At 39.9% G+C, this 14,693-nt stretch overlaps 1 long non-coding RNA gene across 1 annotated transcript; it reads right to left on the minus strand.

Moving 5' to 3' along the window:
- Positions 1–246: 246 nt before the first annotated feature.
- Positions 247–14,418, minus strand: LOC115611407. The gene is made up of 6 exons (XR_003992569.1): positions 14,276–14,418; positions 6,883–8,031; positions 5,689–5,826; positions 3,271–5,021; positions 1,164–1,313; positions 247–1,027 (listed from the first exon to the last, which is right to left on the minus strand). It is a non-coding gene; the product is annotated as an uncharacterized LOC115611407 (long non-coding RNA).
- Between the last annotated feature and the right edge of the window lie 275 nt (positions 14,419–14,693).

Genomic DNA, 14,693 nt, shown 5'->3' on the forward strand with positions numbered 1-14,693 from the left:
GTCTCATTGCTTTGTGTTTCATCTTGACATAATGTTTTGCTAATTACTTGCATTGAATCCTCATATTATGATGGTAAAAACTCCAGGCCTGGTAAGTACCCAGAAGCAAGACTGCCTAACCAATGTGTAGGCAAATAATTTGCAAAACTGAGTGAAAAAGCAGGTTTTAGTCAACAGTGTAGGTGATGTTTAGTGGGAAGAAAGGAAGGGAGGGAAATTATCTCAATTAACTTGTCCACAGTTAACTGACAGATTCATCTCTCTTTATTTTCCAAATATATTGGAACAACATTTTGTGTAAACATGCATTTGTGGGTATACTCATAGCTCTTCATGTTCTGTTCAGGGCTTCTTTAGTATCTGCTGTCTGCAGAGTATATGAGAATAATTTTTATCCAGTGGAAAATAAACCGATGGTGTGACAGGTTTTGCATTGCCATGACCTGGCTCAAGCTGGGAGAAAGGGAAGGTTATGCAGGCAGGAGAGTGTGTCCCATGCAAGCCAGGGCTACCAAAGCTCCAGCATCAACCCCAGAGATCTGCTCTTGTCCCTTCCTAGCTGAGCATCAGGTTCATAGTTTAGTTAGATTGCAAGGATTTTATTAAATAGATTACAACTACCTGAAAGGAGGTTGTAGCCAGGTGGTGGTTGGACTCTTCTCTAAAGTAACAAGGGATAGGACAAGAGGAAATTGCCCCAAGTTGCACCAGAAAAAGTTTAGATTGGAGATTAGGAACAATTCCTTCACCAAAAGGGTTGCACCGGAACAGGATGTCCAGGGAAGTGGTGGAGTCGTCATCCCTGGAGGGATTTGAGATGCAGATGTGGCGTTTGGGGACATAGTTTAGTGCTGGACTTGGCAGCGGTGGGTTAATGGCTGGACTCAATGATCTTAAAGGTCTTTTCCAACCTTAGTGATTCTATGATTCGAAGTCTGGGGTTTCTGAAATGGGAATATTGCAATGTAGATCTTGACACAGGCTCAACAGAAAGCTGATGAGGAAGGACTTGGATTCTTCATTTTACCTGTTGGTGTAAGCCATATTCTTATCCCTGTATTCCCTTCTTAGCAAATAGTTTTCCAGTCTTGCTCAAAGAGAACAAGCTATTCTTGATAAGCTTAGCTGGTATGCTAAATGCAGGACTTGAAATATGCTCTTACCTACTTCATGTAGCTATTTGTCTGTATTATCTCATGTAAATAGGAGAACGTCTTTCTTCTGCTTCTTATTGATGCCAGTAGGTGACTTATACTGAAGGAGGAAACACCTCATTTATTAGTCATTGGTCCCCCTTCCTGAGGACTCAGCATCTGAAATAAATTGAATGAGGTTAAGAATGTCCTTAGACCCAGACACAATTGTTTGTGTGTCTTGTCTTTACAATAAGAAAAAAACCTCTGAAGCAAATTCAAAGTGTCATTAGAGTCATGTTACAAATAAACAAAATTCTACACAGATAACTGTGACACATTTCCAATTCTGGAAATAGCTTGCAAACCATTAGATGCAGGATAAGCTGCAGGCCCACAGATGTAGAAAGGAAAAGTAGGGACTCTTGATCAGGGACTGCAGCAATAGGACAAGGAGTAATGGGTTCAGACTGAAACAGGGGAAGTTCAGGTTAGATATAAGGAAGAAGTTTTTTACTGTGAGGGTGGGGAGGCCCTGGAACAGGTTGTCAGGAGGTTGGATGGGGAAGGACTATGAACATTCAATGTATTATGTGGACTGATCCATAATATCTATGGAGCCAGATGTTACAAGGAAAGACTTGCTCCTTCTGCGCCTCAGAAATCAGGGAGGTGTAACACTATTTCTGTGCTTTTGATCTGGGAGTTTTGTTGGTGGGTTTTTTCGGTATATGGTGGTCAAATCAACTTTCTTTTTTTGGTATGTTGGCAGCCCAGTAGATAAGAGAACAAACACCTCCCACAGTGAAGGAGACTCATTCCAACCATTTGGTTGGAGTTGAATGGTAGATCTCAGGGAACTTGTTTTCCATTCATAAAAAGAAAAAAGCTACTCTCAGTACTTTCCAATGTCATCCTCTGGGGCCTTGAGGGCCATGTGTCACACCCCGTTATTTTGTAGGTCTTGCTTTTATAGACTCTGTTTTTCACTTCCAGAGATTTATTGTCCCAGTGAAGAAACAGTCTGGATATGCCTCTGCAGTGGAAATGCAGCCATGTATTTGCTAAGAACAAGCTTGTGGTTTACCAGAATATTTCTGTTTCCTTCTGAGGTTTCCAGCTAATGAAGGGGAATTTATCCAGTACATTTATTGACATTATAATAAGAGTTGCAGTCCATAAATAATCCCATTGTTGTTTTAGTTTGCAGCTTAAAACATTTTGTCAGCAGCATTGTCATCTACTGTGACTCAGCTTGTGTTTGTGCTCACAGTATCAGAGCAGCTCGCTGGTAACGCAGACGTACGTTCCAGCTGTTCCTACCAAGTAGGCTTCAAAGTACATTGTGAAAGCATTCCTGAGCTTTTCAGTACTGAACACGTCTGATCCCTGAGCATGGAGACAAGTTCACAGTTACTCCTTACTTGACATCTAGGAAGATGAAAGCACAGCATCTGGACTGATTTCTGGGTTGCTATAAATTCCTGCCAGTATAGAGCTGCAAGAAAACCTGTGAGGAAAAGGTGATGTGGCAGCAGAAGGGCCACCACCTCTGTTTTACCTACAGGCATTCAAAATTACCAGTCACCTTTTGAGAAGTTATCGGTGCTGGCCAGAAGGGACTCATGATTATGTTAAATATAGGGTGCAAGTGATTTGTTAGCAACTTCTAGGAGCATCCCTCGGTCGGGTTCCCCTCCAAAGGAGCCTTCATAGACAGAAAGTGTCGTCATCTTAATGGTGGATCCCTGTGGCAGGAAAAGACTGCAATGCATCAAGGTGCACTCTGTAATCCCAGCATCCATATCTTTTGGTTTGTGTCCTAGAATGCTGACCATTGCTTTCATATCTGTCAGAGTTATCCTTTGAAAAAGGAAGTCCCTTAGCACAAGGAAGAAGTCAGGCCTTCAGAATTAAGGCAATAAAGAATTAAGATTTTCATGGGTACATTGTCTTATTTTAACAGAAATGTCCAGTTGAATACAAAGAAAGTTTAAAAGTTAGAATTTCTGTATAACCTCCTTTGCTAGCAGTACACCACATTTTGTATTAATTTGATTTTCGAAAGTCTTAAGTAATAGATTTTCATCACTTCTAAATTAATGAAAATTTTTCAACTCGATTAGTTGAAACTTACTTTTTCTGCATTCTTCTGTGTTGGGTTTTTTGATCAACTAAGACTCCTGCAGATCTTCAAAACCTGTTTTGAAAAAGAAAAGAAACCACACAAGGAGACAAAAGTGCTATAGACTTCACCTCCAAAGTTCCTGTGCCTGTATGACCAGTTAACTGCAAAAAGGATGTTTCTAGTGATGTATTTTGAATAAACTACATTCAGAGATTTCTCCTTCATGATGTGATGTCCAGTGCATAGATTACACAAGAGTGTAAATATATCTTGAAGTCACCGAAGTGTTACCTTGCTGTAAAGTGTTCAATAATCCAGAGCCACTTCAAAGGATTATACTATCTTGATAACAAAATTTGCTTACCTACAGCTCAGCCCTTCGCAAAGCACTTCTCTAGGTATCTACCTACACCGTTCAGCCAGCTGGCTGCCATTCAGCTGGTATTATCAAGAGGACAAGTTTGACACTCAAGGTGAAGCAAAGAAATAGGCAGGTATTTAAATAGACACATGAGCCAGCAAACAGGAGTGGTTTCAATATTAGTAGCATTTTAATCTTGTTCTCTAAACAAAAGAGGATTTACTTTTTCATGGCTCAAGAATTACAAATTAATGTGTGGAACTGGAGTTAGTACTGAGGGCCCTGGAAATTCCTATGATTCAGTGTATTTATTGTTTTAATTGTTCATATTTCCTTTGCTTTGAGGGATTTGGTCTTTGAGATTAATATGATGGTCACTGCCACATCTGTCTTGGATTCCTTATTCCTCAAGAATAGCCCTAAGCAGAGAGCATTACAGAAGTCTCTCATTAGGAAGGAGAAGTCGCAGTCTTTTATGTAGCTATAGATGATAAAAGACACTGATTTAGCACTGCTGCCTGAAAGTCCACCAGCACTGTTGGACTCAATAGGTCCTATGCAAGACAGCAATTTCCAGGGAGACTTTGAGGACTTGTCTATCCTTCCTGATTAATAGTAAAATCTTATTTTTCACTATGAGTCACTTACAGCAAATCCTCATCAGAAACTGGGAGAAAAAAAGTAAAACTGAAAAGCATAGATTCAAAGATTAGTTTCCTATGGTGTGTGACACTGCAGTCTTGGAACCCAAACGTAGTCCTCAGTTCCATGATGTTACCTACAAACTTAAAAGGAGGGGATATGAGGCTTGCCTTTGCCTATACAAATAAATAGTGCACCCAAGTCACACCAGTTCTCAGCCTCCAATTTCTGACCAAGCTAATGATGGAAGTGTGTAGAGCTTCATCATTTTCACTTGCTGGCTTCTCTCTCTCTCTCTTCCCAAAACCTTTAGACCTTAAACATAGAAACTGGAGCAATCCCACAGTTCCTACTTGTGGTCTTTGGGTCCTTCTCCACTCCTCTTCCTACTTTACCTACATTGGGAGCAAGGTTGCATGTAGAAATCTAAAGGATTGTTTCTTACAGGACCAGAGAGCCTGAAATACATTTTACTTATAGCAAAACAGGACATCTTAAAGATGGGGAATGATGCAACTATGGCAGATGTTTCTGAATACACAGAAAAGTTGCAATGGGGTTATGATTTGTGTTAATATCAGCTTAGCCATATCTCAAATAATGTCCTAAAGCAAAGCCAACCAGTGTCCAGTTGCACCACTGAAGGCACTGATAAAAGATAACACCTATGGAGGGGGCTCTTCAAGTAATTAGGTTTCAGGCATCTCAACAATTCTTCTTTGTATGGTATCAGCCACTCAAGACAATGGTTTCAGACCTGTAAAAGCAGATTGAAAGGAACTAAGAACATGAATGGAACAAGCTATTCTGTATTTCCTTTTATGATAGCATTACTTTTGAAAGAATAATCATTTGGGGATAGATGGTGAATGCTTATGGCTACATTCAGCAGTTGTGCCCTCCCTGAGCAAAGGCTTAAATATTGACTCGCCTCTGGTACATCAAGAATCTGTTTCGTGATGATAATTTCCTTCCTTAATTATCTGCAATTGATTTGCATAAGAGTCATATTGAGATTATTATATGACATGAAAACTGTCAAACATTGTTAATTTAAACAAGTTTTTTAATCAGCCAATCTTAAACCAACTGTATATTATAAAGTTCAATAGGAAAACAAGAATTCCGTCCTCCTGAATGAGATCTTTTCCAATCAGCTGGCACACAGCACAAGTTCATCTTATATATGCCAATTTACAAATATATCCAATAATAGCAGAGGGAGCAACTGTTCCACAGCTCTGCCAGTGTTCATCAGACACAGTGACAGTAGCCACATCATTAATCTCATGGTATATTAGAAATAAAGTCACTGGAATGGAATGGTGTCAAAGGATAAATGTTTCCCCCTTTGAAAATAAACTTCTCAGTTTCGCCTCATTGTGTTGTCTTTTCCCCCCCCCCTTCCTCCCCTTTCCACTCACCCTTCTAGAAATCCTTTGGTTTCACCTGGCATTTAGGTAACAGGAGGAGACCAATATCCTATGTCAGAGCTCATTCTGCAGTTATCAGTTTAGCATATCCTTAAATCCCCACAATTGCTGTGCCAAGACCAATCCTTTCTGGGAGAGGTTAAACATATGCATTACATATTGAAACAATGTAAGTAGCATGTAATTAGCACTGTTTATGCATTCTCACTTTAAATTATACTTTAAAACCTATGATGTTTTTCAAGGCACTAAATGTTAGAGACACTTAAATGAGCATTCATCTTGTCATTTTTAACTTTATTCATAAATAACACTCTAAATATATTTGAATGGTTTATTGCATTAGATCCCATGAACTGACGTGCGTATTCTTCCCTTAGAGGATATAGTTCTTAATCAAACATCCTTTAAAATTCTAAAACCCGTGAACATGGCAATTAAATTTACAAACAGTGTCATCGACAACTTTAACAAAAGATGTTTGGGTGAAGGAGGGTGTTTGGGGGGGCTTTTTTCTATCCTTTTTCTTCTTTCCTCCTCTTTTTTTTTTTTTTTTTCCCCTTTTCTCAAGTCTTGTTCCATAAGGATTATAGCTCCCCTGCTGTTTGGAAAAGATAATTTCACTTGTAACACTAATAACTTGAGCAGGGAGAAGGCTGGCTGGGTGAATGGAATGCACTTCACTGCACATCTTGGCTTCGCTAGAAATCGGAAACAGATGGTCCTTGCGGCTGGCTTCCCACTCGGGCCCGCTCAGTGCCAGCCTGTGGTCGTTGGCTGGTTGCTGCTGGCACTGTGTGACTTGAACATAGTAGGACAGTGGCAAAAGAAATCAAATCTTTTTCATTGAGCAGCAAACTGTAATGAAATTTGACAGATCTGACATTCTATACCCAACATCTAGTTAGAATATATTAACCTTTTAGTTTTCTTGAGCTCCTCTCCTACTAGTTACGATTCTCCTTATTATAGTGGCTCTGGAGGTGGCAGGAAAGTGATATCTTCTGGGTGCCCCCTAATGTTAGAGCTAAAATACATATGTCAAATAATAAAGGAAATGCAGAGCTTCTAACTCCTCCCAAGTTCTTATAGCAAAAAAGCTAGTAATATAAATAACAGTTGGACACTTCTGTTACTATTTCATTCTAGGTAGAAAACAGAAAATAGTAAAGCGATAATTATTACCTGCCTGTATAATATGAATATTTTCTGGGTACATCTTGTACCCCCCCCATCAGTGGGGTAATGCTACCTTTGATCCAGCTGCATCAGAACTGAGTTTGTGGTTTTGATAAATACTTTAATTGTATGAATTTGCATTTACTGAGATGTTTTACATTAGTCCAGGGACGGGAGTCCTTATTTCCCTCTAAAGGCTTTTGCCAGGTATCAGCACTACGCTTGATACAAGCTTTTTTCCAGATCAGTCCCCATTTAGTCTTCCTCAAGAGGTCGTGTTGGCTGTCACACACTCGCAAGGGAGAGTTACCACTCTTGGGTGAAAAGCATGTTGAAATGTGCTGAGTTATGGTCACAGATTAAGAAATAGTTGGTTATATTTAGGCTTAAAAATAAATCTGTTTTATGTTCCTTTACATTTCGGATTGATAGAGAAGAATTTTTACTTATTTTTTTAAAAATGTTTGCATGTGTCATTCCATTCCCTTCACTCCTTTCATCTGTTCCTCCTGTTTCCTTCAGACATGAAGTCACAGCACTGTCTGTGATGTCAGTGTGTTTCCATATTGACAGACCGTTCTGTCAGAAACAAGATCTTGATGCTTGTTTCAGATGAGGCAAAAGGGGAATACAGATGGCAAGAAGAAAATCAAAGGAGTGAGAGGGGAGTGGGGAGAAATATACACAACACAGCTACAGGGGAAAATGCAGAGTCCAAAGACAACTTTCCTGCAGGATCTTCACCAGGATCATCCAAAACGTGTGTGTCATTTTGAGTATCCAGCAGAAGCTTTACTGTTGCACTTGTTTTAGCTCAGGAGTCCTTGAAGGTGCAGGAGCACTGGTCACATGCTGCTTCTCTCCTTGTTTACGCCTTCAGCAACAGCAGATCCTCTTGATTGAAGCCAGGATTATAGGATTTCCAAAAGCTAGAACACACTCGTTGTCAGCAACTTTGCATAAGTTCAGAGGCTGTCCAAAAATCAACTGCCTGCTCCCATGTGGCTCTTGAAATAATTGTCGCTGTTCGAGATAAGGAAATCCTCTTCGTAACTCATCTAAGTTCAGGTTTCCTGAGGAAAACGCCTCCCAGATTAGGAACAGATCTAAAATCACACTGTTGCAATCAGCTGAAAAGCTTCTGAGCAATTGCAACTGAAGAAATAGGGGAAGTAAAGGGAATAAAGAGTAATGAGCAATGGATACTATACAATTAATAGATGATCTAGTAAAGAGCATTAAGATCCTAAAAACACATCTAGCAGCGGGAGCTGCCCGCAGTTCTGCTGTGTTTCTTTTACCAACATGAACAGTAGAAGCCAACATTTGGAGAAACCACCCGCTATGCCAACATTTCTAAATGCTCTCATGCATTCAGTTTCCAGTAGACTGTAAAATGCCAGCTTGATACAGTCATCTGAATTAATATACTTTATTAGCCTTTTTTAGCGTTCATTCCTGGGTACGTACACTTGATAGCTACAATATCCTCATACGAATATGCTGCCGAGGGGAGAGAGAAGGAGATGTTCACACTGTTTCTGCTGCAGCAGGTAACTCTGCTCAACAATTAAGCAAATTATTTGTGGGTAGTTGGCCACTTCTCGAGTAGGAAGTCAGAAAGCAACTGGCAAGTACTTGGATCCATTGCTTGAGGCCTAAAGCTGTTGGAAAACAAATCTCTTCTCCTGTAGCCCACAAACACATACACCTACCTTACTTCCAACTTGAAATATCACTCATATATTACAAACATTTTCATTTTGCAGCTGTGTCTGCACAAATGTCTATGCTGTGTGAAGGCTTTTTCTTTCTCAGGAACAGATCTGATTTAGAAGCAAATATCTTTGTGGCTTATTAGTCTTTGGAAGGCATCGTTTTGTCCCAGTACTATTCACAGGGAGTGTTGTGCAGAATGCTGATTGACAAGAGTTAAATTCAAAACATGTAGCCATTTTCTGGTGTGTGGTTTTTTTCCTGATTGAAGGAAAACTACTTAGATGTTTGTTTCCAAAACGGCATCTGTCAGCAATCAAAGGGGAAAAATTGCATAAAACAAATGCAATTGTTTGGAGTAGCATTTCCTGGATCATGTTAAATGCTTGATTTGCTCCCCATTATGCTCACCAAATAATTTTATTTTCCACAATAATTGCAATATTTAACATGTTGTATTTAATCTTGTTTTAATGCTATTAACAACAGCCGCTTATGAAAGGAATAATTGCTCTATGGGTAAGAACCCACCAGCCCTAGCATCAGAAAGAACAATGGCAAAGTTAACTGCACCTAATTGTTGTGAATTTAAAACACTGTTAACTAACAGCACTCCTCATTTCTTTGCACAGAACTACTATACTTTCAGGAAGGAAATGGTTTCATGCTTCTGTCATTCATAAGCTGGAAAGTGCATGCTCTTCTAAAAACATATTTATTCAGTGTGTTTATAATTAATATTGGGAAGTCTTATATTGGTAGAGGATGACCTAAGCACTCTGAAAGCAGTGGTTAGTACGGCAATCGAGAGAGTTTGTCAGTAGATGTATAAGTGCATCAGGTGATGAAAAGCCATATAGTCCAACGAGAGATTTATCAGAACTTGACTGGAATGACGTGCAGCACAACTGGGTATGAAATACTAAATAAATAATAAGCAGGGTGGGTGAGTTGTTTGGGTTGAGAGGTAGGAGCTGAGAGAGCAGCAGCAAATTGAATCTGACACCGATTCAAAGGCCGATTGTTACTTAAGCATTTTACTTTATATTTAGTGTGATTATTTGGAAGGAGGGATCTTTCAGTAAGCAGCAAGGCACAGAAAGGGCAGGTAGTGTTAATGAACCTGCAGTAACAGAAGACGATAAATGCTTTGGCCAGCCAGAGCAAGGACAGTTCCTGGCGCTGTGTCCATGGTTTGTTTTTTTTCCCTGGACTCAGACTAAAACTTAACACTTCCCATGCTAGCCAGACCCTCTCCTGTAAATGGCAGTGGGATTGTACCTGCTATCTGGAGCAAAAAAAGCAAACTGGGGTGCTAAGAAGTTGCGTAGCTCATGCACTAATGTATTTTTTGTGCAGTCCAGATTAAGGCTGGGGCGAAAAAAAGGACTAACCCCTGCATGTTACATCAGCGGTTTGTGTTTACCCTAAATCATTTGCTTATCATCTCGCACATGACAGCAATCTGAAGGTATTAGTGGAGCTCAATGAAAGTTAGTTCTGTCCTGTACTGAATGGCAGTTCTGTAATCTGTGCAGCCGGGAATGATCATTTTGCCGTAGCCAAATAGTTAAAGAATAGTTAGTACACAAAACAGTCAAACAGAGGATTGTGCGCCCACGAGCTCCCCTCTTTGATACAAACAGAAGTGGATATTGTTTAAAATTGAGTGGATATTTTAATACATTTTCCTCTTGTGTCCAAATCATGAAAAGATTTGCAGAGTGTGGCTGTTTGAGTTGTATCAGCCACAGCTCGATGGACCTAAGATGTATTTCTGAGAGTCCCTTTGCCGCTTCAGAAGTTCATTTTTGTGAGCACTTGAGGAAAGGCATCACTGTATAGATCCAAGTGCCCTGTCCTGAAGTGGTGGTGGCCACAGGCAAGCAACCATTGCTCGTGTGGTACAACAGGGTGACTTAAATGGAAAGCATTCCCTGCCTGTTTGAGCCTCAGCTGTCATAAAAGTAATACTTTTGTTGCATTTATAGCACACTAGAAGTGGGAAATAGAGATGGGAAAATGTCTGATTGTCTTTTACTTTGTTTTCCGGGAAAGGATTTTAATAGTGGACCACAGCGGGATTCTATAACTTTTCCAAACTCTTTGGTTTGGGGTCGTGTTTATTCCAAGTTATCTGTCAATTCCTCACCTAAATTCTGGATATTGTGAAGAAGTTTTGCAGCAGGGAGAAGCGACCCGCTGTGAGGCTTTGCTGGGTATGACCTGATGGTGTTAGGAAGTGCAACACTAAAAACCAGCTTCAAAAAATATGGTAGCAAAACCGTATTAAAAATGTAGGGAGGGAATTGTTCTGTTCTTTAAGAGCACTTCAGCTATTTGAACCTTCCTATGAGAAGTCAGTCATTTAAACAATAAGATCTGGTATCTAAAATCAAGAAGGAACAAAAAGCCAAAACTTTAAGGTCTCAAAAAAAACCGAAAGAGCGTTTGATTCCTTCAGAAAGCTGCTGACACTGACTCGAGAAATAAACTTGAACAGTTTATACTTTTTGCTTTGCCTTTTACTGCTTAAATGGTTATATGCACAATTATGAAGGAAAGAAAGAAAAAAGCATTCTTTTTTTTGCTCAGTCTTTTTTCTCCCCCCCTCGGTCACGTACATGAGCAAAGTAGCTGCGATAAACAGATACTGAATCAGACTGAAAGTCTTTTTAAAAAAAAAAAAAAAAAAACACAAAAAAACCCACCCAAAACATTGCATGATAGTCTCTAAGCAGTTCCATCTGTCAAGCAGAAATTTTAGGCTAATAGCCTGTGGCGATCTCCCTCCGCAGTCCACTACCTGCCTTTGTCCTATTAAATCTCTTTATTCTTCTTAAAAAAGGCAAAAAAAAAAAAAAAACAGAGGAAAGGAAAGAAAAACCTTGCAGACCAAAATCATCTGAGTGATGAAGCCCTAATTTTGACCGCCTCTCTTTGATGTTGAGCAGTGGGTTCTTATTTAAAAAAAAAAAAAAGAAAGAGGAGTGTGAGAGAGGGAGAGGGGGAGAGACAGGGAGAGAGAGAGAGGGAGAGAGAGAGAGGAGAAGACAGTGCTTAGGAGCAGATGACTTTTCATCTCCACTTCACCTTGCCACTGGGTCTGTGAGAGATTGGTTCATTGTCAAGGAGATTTTTTTTTTTTTACCCATGATTCCATATGGTATGGACCGGGCTACATGTTGCCCAACATGCCAGTGCAAATGTTTTCTCAATTAGGTGTCTTATCTCCCGTGAGTTAGCATCAGATGAAGCTTGCTGACAGCATAATGGCAGGGAAAACCTCCGACGGCTCCATCAAATGGCAGCTCTGCTACGACATCTCGGCCAGAACTTGGTGGATGGTGAGTTGGCAGCAGGGCTGCCTTTTTTTTTTTTTTTTTTTTCCTCCCTTTTCTACTTTCCCTCCCTCTTTGACAAAATGTCCCAGACCTCACATTTATCAAATTAACATTTGATTTTTTTCACACTCTTCAGTAGAGCAGCCTCACACTTGTCCCACTTGTGTGCTTTCCCCTGTGTAACAGGAGACCGTTAATGTGCACTACAGTTTCCAGAGGGAAGCTTTTTCAATTCTCCTTAAGGGGGGAAAGGAAAAAAAGAAAAAAACCCTATGTAAAGAAGTAGTTTTGCAAAGCCTTGTGCAGAGAAACTTGTCTCAGTCGGCTGCCTAACGCTCAGTTTGTTTTACTTTATCTGCCGCTTTCAAGCGTTCGTGTGCGTGTGCATTTTTTCCCATGCGGTATTTTGTAAAGAGGGGAGGTGGAAAGTTCAGTCCGTTACAAAGCAAGTTGCTTTCCTGTCAAAGCCTGGACCGGTGCGGGAGTGTCGTGGTGTAAAATCATCACGTGTGAGAGGAGCGTGTTTTGCGAGGTGCTGCCTTTCCTCGGAGACCCTGAGCTAACTTTTTCCCTCCGCTTGTTTACGTTAGAACAGGTTACCGGGCTGTGCTGACCTGGAGCCATGTGTTACAGATCCCGCAGAGTCTGGCTCTAGCTGCTTTTGGGCGCAATTAAAGTTTCCCTAAAGTCCCAACGTGCTCCGTAGAACGAGTTAACTAGCATGTCATGGTCAGCCGGGCCAGACAACCTTTGACATCTTGAATCTATAAGAGGTATAGTGAGTTAGGAGGATGCACAATAGCCCATTGTGGCAGAAGATGCAAGTCCTGTTGTGAGGAAGAGAGTCCTCAAATCATTACTGCCCTCGTTAGCGTGTTGTCCGTTAGGGATTAATTCGTTAGCAGCGCATTTTTAGTTTTCTGTAATTATTATTCTTGTGGCAAGCGTGAATTCTTCCAGTGAGAGGAAAAGTTTGCTGCCAGGACAATGAATGTATTATCCGCTCCTAACTGGACCGTGAACCTCAGCTCATTTCACATAGATATCAGTTAAAAAAGGACTGGCGAGTGGAATTACAAAACAAGGCATGATCACTTTCATTGTATGATACGCTGAAACAAGTCGGGGGCTTTCCCTCCCCTTCGCCGCCCCGGACCAATTTTGGTATCATTTGGAAAGTTTAAGACCTCTGAGGACTTGAAAGACTTTTAAAAGTGAGATCCGGAAGGTTTTTATTCTGCAGCTTGGTGGTGGCCATTGTGTATATCATGTGGCTTGTATTTAAAGGTGTTTGGGCTCGGGGTTTATCCATTTTGTTTTGTCTAAACTCTTAATTTTTTTTAACTGTCTATTAGAGGTTTGCCAGCGGTTGCCAGTGAAATGTAACATGCAGCTTTTGGTTAATGGCAATAGGGAAGTCTAACCACTTTACTTATAGTACTGATTTTCCAATTAGACTTTCTGCCAGGGGAAGTTGGAGGGGGAAGGGGTATTTGCATGCACATAAACTGTTGATTATTCATGTGACTTTTTTTTTCTAGCTTGTTAAACCCCTGTAAATAAGGCTATTGATTCTTTGTTATCATTTTCAAAGCAAAGTTTTCAAGTACCTGTTTTAACCACACGATTTAGAGCATGCTGTGATTTTTTGTCTTATTCTCAGCCATTTGTATATTTTATTACCACTCCTCTTTTATTGTCTATCAGCTGCTTTTATGATGAGGTACGTCCGTGGTTTATTTTTTCATAAGTATCTTCAAATGTTACTTAGCAGTTATTTACACCCTATAGAAAGTGTCCGAGGAAGTTTCATTTCAGTCACATCTATTTCACACATGTTTTAGTACTGTGAATATAATATGTAGTAATGCTGGAAACATTTAGTAATGCACTTGCCTAAAAATAAACAGTTTTATAACCACACATGCTGTTGTTTAGATTAAACATTGCAGAAAGTTCTCCTTAAACTTGAACGTCACACCATTTATTTTCTAAGAGAACAAAAAAAAAACCCACCCCATTAAAATAGCCTTGTTTTGTAGAAGTTGTGCTAGCTGAAAGAGATGGTATTTTTAACTGAAATGAATAATTCAAGATCTTTACAATAGATGTGTTAATTGCAAATAATTTTTGTACCAACTTCCAGTTATTGATGGACTAAGAAGCAGTTTTTCATACAGTCTGTGCAGTCTAAACCGTACAACAAAAAGTAGATATCTCTATTTCTTTTCACCCCCAAAACATCACCACTTTTGCCCCATTCTTTTAATCAAAAGTAAGCTAGAGAGCAGATTTTAATGTTTTAAAGACAACAACAAAAAAAAAGCTTTTAAAATTACCTCATGCATCGTCTGGCTGCACAAAATCTCAGCTGCACAGTGCTAAACTTCGGTTTGGTACTGCCAGCATACAAAGAGATGAGTGAATACCCCTTGCACCCATATGGACTCAGCTGCCAGCACTGTGATATGCAATTTTGCTTTTTAATGAATCGTAAACAATTTGTGTGTCAAACGAGGGAGTTTGTTTTCTTTCTGGAGCAGGTTCGAAATCCATTTTGAGCTCTAGCTGGGTACTGTACTGGAGTATTATGCCCAAATTTAAAGGTTCTGTGTCATTTTGATGAAAAGACCTGTTATAATGAAAGAAACGGCTTTATAAAAGGCTGGGGGTAGTAATCTCTCTCTCTTTCTTTCTTTCTTTCTCTCTCTGTCTCTCAACCTCACACTCTCCCTCTTTCACTCCAGTCTATAGCAT

This window comes from Strigops habroptila, chromosome 8 (genome assembly GCF_004027225.2).
Source record: "Strigops habroptila isolate Jane chromosome 8, bStrHab1.2.pri, whole genome shotgun sequence".
In the NCBI taxonomy this organism is placed as follows: Eukaryota; Metazoa; Chordata; class Aves; order Psittaciformes; family Psittacidae; genus Strigops; species Strigops habroptila.